Source organism: Dasypus novemcinctus, chromosome 1 (genome assembly GCF_030445035.2).
Source record: "Dasypus novemcinctus isolate mDasNov1 chromosome 1, mDasNov1.1.hap2, whole genome shotgun sequence".
In the NCBI taxonomy this organism is placed as follows: domain Eukaryota; kingdom Metazoa; phylum Chordata; class Mammalia; order Cingulata; family Dasypodidae; genus Dasypus; species Dasypus novemcinctus.
The window spans coordinates 132,425,885-132,432,790 of NC_080673.1; positions in this window are offsets into that span (position 1 = coordinate 132,425,885).

Here is a 6,906-nt window from a genome sequence, read left to right on the forward strand (position 1 = left end):
ATTGTGTTGTTGTTGTTTAGTTCAAAAATAATTTTCAACTAATTAATATGTCAATATGGTACAGTTTTAACATTCTGTTTATGACTTCGTATAGAAGAGTTACAGCACAAACCCTGCTGAACTGAGTCTTAGTCTTACAATAATTTTATTCATAGCAAAATAATTTTGTATGTGTGTCAAAACTGTGAAGGTGGTCAGTGGGGTCAGCTGTATTGTTCATTCATAACCCAAGATGATTGTGTTGATCCTAAAGAAAAGGCACTTATAAACACCACATGGCTCTAGGAGTGGTTTGTCTCGTATCTTCCCTATTTATGAGGGCTCTCAACCTTGGCTGCATGTTAGAATCACTGGTGAGTCTTCCAAAACTCTAAAAGACTGCTTCCCAGACCAATTAAGTCAGAATCACTGGAGCTGGGGCTCAGGCATTAGTATTTTCTAAAGTTCTACAGGTAATACAGATTATAAAACAAATGACCTACAGTAGGAAATTCATTAAATAATATAGTATGCTCATATGCAGCCATCAAAATAATCTTGAGGAAGAAAAATAGTTTGGGAATGTGCTCATATTATATATATGCTCATATTACTAAGTGAAAAACAGGAAAAACCAATATATATCAAATGACCTTATGTTTGTATCTTCCCTGTCCTTACTCCCCCCAAAAAATATTGGATAAAAGAGGAATAATAACTATTAAACTTTAAAATTGAGTTTCTCAGGATGGTAGGATTAAAAATGAGTTTCATTCTCTAAGTGTGTGTGTACTTCTTTTCAAAACTTATTAAACAAAAATGATACATAATTTACAAAATTAAAATTTTTAAGAATAAAGTCTATTTCTTTAAAAAATAGATCTAAATGCAAGTTGCTAGAGCACACATTTTAACCAAGTTTATTGATGCCTTTTTTACATAAGCTTAGAACACTTCTAACAGTTGTAAAGATTTATGATAACATGAAGAAGTTCTTCAATGCTGGTCCAGTAATATTCTCATTCATGTGTGAAAACCAAAACTTTTTTGGTTTTCTGCTATGTGTGGCCACCCTGGATTTTGTCTCATAAGGAGCATGCTAACAGGATGGGAGAGAGAGATGGTCATGAGAATATCTACCGTGAGGAATACCAAACTTTAAGAGACAGGAAATAAAGAGGAGCTTTGAACCAGAGTTTACATACTAACTGCAAACAGTCCTCAATCTATGTCTATCATTGCTCAAAGTTTAGTCCTCAGTACAGAGTCCACATCAAATCCTTTCCCACTGCTCTACTTCTGATCCTATTTACTTGTTCATACATCTTTGAAACTTCTCAGAAGCAACATGGCATGGTAATCTGAACTTTGGTCTGAGACAGATTCTAATCTCAGCTGGGTCAATTACCAGCTGTGTGAGCACTAGTTGAGTATTAATAATTTAATCTCTTTTAATCCTAAATTTCTCACATATATAATGAAAATGTTATTTCCCCTGAAGTTTATTTTGATTTTCAGATGGAATAATGTATGTAAATTGTCTGAAACCTAACACACATTTTAAAAAGTAACAATAATAATCATCATTATTAGTGTTGGTATTGGTATTAGTATTAAGTGCTAGGATGTGCTCTTCTGCAAAGTAGTTGAGCAGTACTGAGAATTCCTAGAAAATGTCTTTTCCTCAGGTAATACTGGACTGCCACTCCTTCTTGGACAGGTTTCATTTTTTATTTTTGTCTCCAATGGTTAGTTGCTTGAAAGGCTTTTTTATTTTTTAATCTCTTCTCCCCTTCTCCATCCATGCTTGCAAAAGTATTATCTATCCTTTAAAGTCCAATCAAGTATTCTCCACCAATATATTTCTGATTATTCACTAACTAGAGAAGAGCTCTTCCACCTCTGACAACTTTAACAACTTTTTAGATTGTCCCCTCATAGTACTTCTCATTCAATCTTATATCACTTTTGATTGTAAATTTATGTAATCCTTCCTGGAGAGTTAACTTCATAGATTGGAGGACTCTCTTTGTGATGACTGAGGTGCATAGTGCAATGCCTGGGACAGCGCAAAACCTTTATAAATAGAAATTGAATAGCACTGAATCAGATTGTTGTGGTTAGGAGGTATGCATTAATCATCCTCTTTCACTAAATTGTCACAAATGAATGGCATATTTCTTATATGTTCCTCAGCATAGAAGGCTAATGAAATGTTTACATTTATATCTTCTCTGATATTAAGGGTCTAGATGGCCCAGGATAGATCTGAGAAGGGGATCATATTGAAGGTTCTTGGAAGGGAGCCAGTGAACCTTGTTACAAGTTGTAGAGCTTAAAACAAACTCCATAGACCAGATACAACCCAAATATTAGCAGAAGTCCTCCAGCCCAAAAGGGTCGTCTTGTCCCTTACTGTTTAATTATGTTTAGCTCGATCCTCATCCCATATATGGGGAGAAATCAGAATTAGCCCACCCACCCCATATTTCTAATAGTAAGAAGAGTAAGCTCATTAGGAATTTGAAGGGAGAGAGAAGAGATTAGAAATGTAGTGATATTAGACTTTTTAAAGTGAATAAGAGGAGCAAAGAAAGTTGTTAGGTAAGAAGATAAGGGCAGAAATGATGAGATTCCATCTGTAATTTCCAGATATTCAACACATCTGTTATAAAATGGCAGTGCTAGCCCACTCTCAGTGTCCTCTTTATAAACCAAATCCTTAAAATGTTAATAATATTAATAAAACTAACTGATCCAATTTACTCAACTTCAGGAAGCAATTTACATCCTATTTTATATGAATGATGCCCTCTGAAATTATGAAACAATGGCATGAGACTCTGTGAGGTATACTGGTTTATTAATTATGATTTAGAATAACAAGTATAGAAGTAATGGTTCTATAATTGTTTATTTTCCAATCAGTACACATGAAAATTCTTCCTGGGAAGAGGATATGGCTCAAGCAATTGAACTCCTGCCTACCACATGGAAGGTGCTAGGTTCAGTTCCCAGTGCCTCCTGGAGAAGATGAACACAATGGGTTGGCTAGACAGGCTGGCTCGAAAGATTGGCATGGTGAGTTGACACAACAAGATGATGCAACAAGGAGACACAAAGAGGAAACAATGAGAGACACAACAAAGCAGGTAGAAGACATGGCTCAAGAGATTGAGTGCCTCTCTCCTACATGGGAAGTCCCAGGTTCAGTTTCTGGTGCCTCCCAAAGAGAAGATGAGTAAACTCAGAGAGCACATAGCAAATGGACACAGAGAGCAGACAGTGAGCACAAACAGTAAGTGGGGGATAAATAAATTAGATAAATCTTAAAAAAAAAAAAATAAAGATTCTTCCCAGTGTCCAGGAACCACATCTTCCTGTTTGGTTCCAGGAACCATCTCCTTGTATTCCTTACTATCAAATGCATCTCATTCCTAGCTAATTTTATGTCTCCTACCTCACATAAAAGACAGTAATGCCATTATTACCATGAAACAATGGCTCTAAGGAGCCTGTTTCTATTAAAACAAATCTTCTTGCCTCTACAAGTCTCTATTGCTATTTAATGTTGGTTATATCATTATATATGATTCTGCATCGTCTGTCATGTTACCATGAATTCTGACTTCCAATAACTCTAAAGTTATTATTGTGCTTCTTTGATGATGATAACCACAAAAGCAAATCTCTTTTCATGTGAAAATTACTATTCAGATTTTTTTTGCATTACCATAGAATAACCTATCTTAACCATAGTTTCTCCTGAATCCTGAGGCCAAATCACTGCATTTCTAAAATATGATCTTTTTCAGTGTTAACTTTGAACATCTGTACTACTACACTCAGCCACCAACAGTATAATAGGTGAGGGTCCTGTGTGTGATGCAAGAAGAGTGGCCCAATTCCTTTGAGGGAGGTTTATAAAGTGCTTAAAACCAAACCAGAATAGCACATTAAAACCACAATCATGGAGACTAGAGAGGAAATCAACTGGAAGAGCATGCTGGCACTGCAGAGCAATGGTTTCCAAAGCCTTGGGAGGAGATAGGCATAGGCACACCTGAAGACTGCATAACTCAGGGTGTATAGTTTCTGAAGGAGCTTGAGTGACTACCCTGGGTGCCATGGCAGGAAACAAACAGGATAAAGGACACCTGCTACCACCTGCTTGTATATTATAGGCAGAGACTGCTCTGTCAATGGAACACAGATGGAAAAGAGATGCTGCATGGCTCCCCACATGGTGGTCAAGACCAAAGGTCAGTCAGCAGCTCAGAACTCTAAAGTCATCCTGTGTTCAATATAAGCGGCCCAAAATTATCATGCCATAACCTCACTGAAGGGAGTAGGGAGGAAACACAGCGACCTGATGTAGCTGTTCGATATGGTTTATGAATTCCAAAAAATAGTTATTGGGTTATGTCTGTAAACTGATCTCTACCTGGGCACGATTAAATTATGATTATGGCTTTGATTGGGCCACATCAGTAGGATGTTGAATCCCTGACCCCTTGGTGGGTGGAGACTCACAGACAAAACTACACAGCAGAGCTGAGGAGTCGTTTGGAGTTTTGATGCTGAAGTTGTGAGCTGGAGCCCAGGATGTAGGCACACAGAGGAGCAGAGTAGCTGAGCCCAGAGGAAATCAAGCCCTGGAGAGAGAGACAGAGCCAGTTGCCTGATAATCTATCGCTGGCCTTGTGGAGAGAGGCAAAGCCTAGAAAGTCTCATACTCTACAGCTGGTCTTGTGGAGAAAACAGAGGAAATGAGCCCGGAGAGAAATGAGCCCTGGGAAGGAAGGAACCCAGGAAGCCTGATCTCTGGCCGACATCAGCAGCCATCTTGCTCTAATATGTGGCAATAGACTTTGGTGAGGGAAGCAACGTATGCTTTATAGCCTGGTAACTGTAAGCTTCTACCCCAAATAAATACTCTTTATAAAAACAAACCAATTTCTGGTATTTTGCATCGGCACCCCTTTAGCTGACTAATACACCTAAGTAACATGGAAAAACATTGTTTTGATTAGAAACTGTAAGACACCTAGCACAAAAAAGAACTGTATATAAACACTCTGGTTGATAAGTTTTCTCTCACAGAAGTATAGGTCAACAATTTTGGCACTACTGTAATTTTATACTAAGTTTGAACAAATATATAAATGGAAGGTAGATATGAGGAGTCAAATTTCTCCCTGTCAAAGAGGGAAGTTTACTGATAAACCTGGGTGGGGAGGGGGGTGACTAGAATGAAACCCTATGGTACAGAATTTAAATTAAAGAATCAGTATTTACCCAGATAGAGAGATAGATTAGATAGATAGAAGATAGATGATAAATAGATAGATAGATTGACATATAATAGATATGTATGCATACATACATTTGCCAGCTTTGTTCCCTAACAGGGTCTAAAAGCAGTGACACATCAGTAGCATCGAGCACTCCCAGCACTTAGATCTCTGTTTCTAAATACCAGTCTTCAATAAAATAAAATCCTTTCTTCAGGATTCCTGAAGAAAGATTTTTCTAGGGCTGGGGAAGGGAAAATATGTTAAGAGTCTGAATCATCTTATAGTGCCAGAAAATAAAGAACTGCTCACAAAACAAAATTATGAGGGTATGTCAAAGGGACACAGGAACCAACCTGAAAGTACTCTTGATAGCCAAATCTGGAATAATTTGTGCAACAAAATAGTTTAGTATTGAATTATAGCCCAAAATATGAAATAGATATACATGAGTTTATACTGATATGAATGAATGAACGAATGAATGAATGTGTGAAGGGACAAAACTTTCTTATAGCAGAATTCTAAATAATATATATATACAACTCCCCCTTTCAGGACTTCAATCCCCCTCCCATCTATCCATCTAGAGCTGGATTTAGTGTCTTGCTTCCCCAAAAATAATATAGAGAAAGGGAAAAATAATAACTTGATAGTGGACAAACCTAGTAAACACTACCTTAACCAAGTGATCAAGGTTAACATTACTAGTGATGTCAGTATTGATATCATATGCCTTCTGATAAGATGTGATAAGTAGAGTACTTTAAACTCATAAGAAAAATCAGGGTGTCAGTATCATTCTGGTGGCCCACTCTCTCACACTGTGCCACAAAAGAAATGCTGTGACGGACGGACAGTCAGTGTGATTTGCTTTGCCAGGCCACCCTTCCACAGTCAGAGCAGGCTTTGGATTCCCAGACAACCTCTAGGTCAAACCCTGAGCTCCTGGGAATCTGGTTGACACCACAGGAAAGGGACAGAATGAGGGGAAGGTGGATATCAGGAAGTTCCAAGTTTTGCAATATTTTTTAAAAACGTTTGCAATTGCCCCTAATGCCTGGGACTGTCTGGGGTGGCAGTGACATCCAGACAAGATGCCCAGATCTGGTTCCATGTGGCTGCAGGTTGATGAAAGTGCCTTACTGAAAATTTCCTATCTGCCTCTGGTGCCTTGGACCCGCAAGGGCCCATGATCTCCATTTCTCCCCTTTTGGGACTCTTGACCATTTTGATCATTGCCACTGACTGGAAGGCATTTGATGCATTCAAGGAGAGGTCACAAGTAGAGGTTGAATAAGGGTAGGGGTGTGGTACCTAACATTCCAGGAATGGAAGGAACATTTTCTAACTTGATACCAAAACTTTTTTGCCAACCTCACACTTAAAACTATAAAGCTTTAAGGGCAATATAAGGTGGGAATAGCATGTACACTCTGAAATGTAAAAATAGACAAATCAGTAGTTCCATAAATGAGTTATAAATATGCACATTGGTTGACAAGGTCTGGTAGGATATGTACCAAACTGATATCAGTGGTTACCTCTGGGAATAGGGAAAGGAGGCTCACTATCGTGTATAGCATCTTAGTTTTTCACAATGAAATTTCGTTCTCCAGCTCTTGTACTTCAT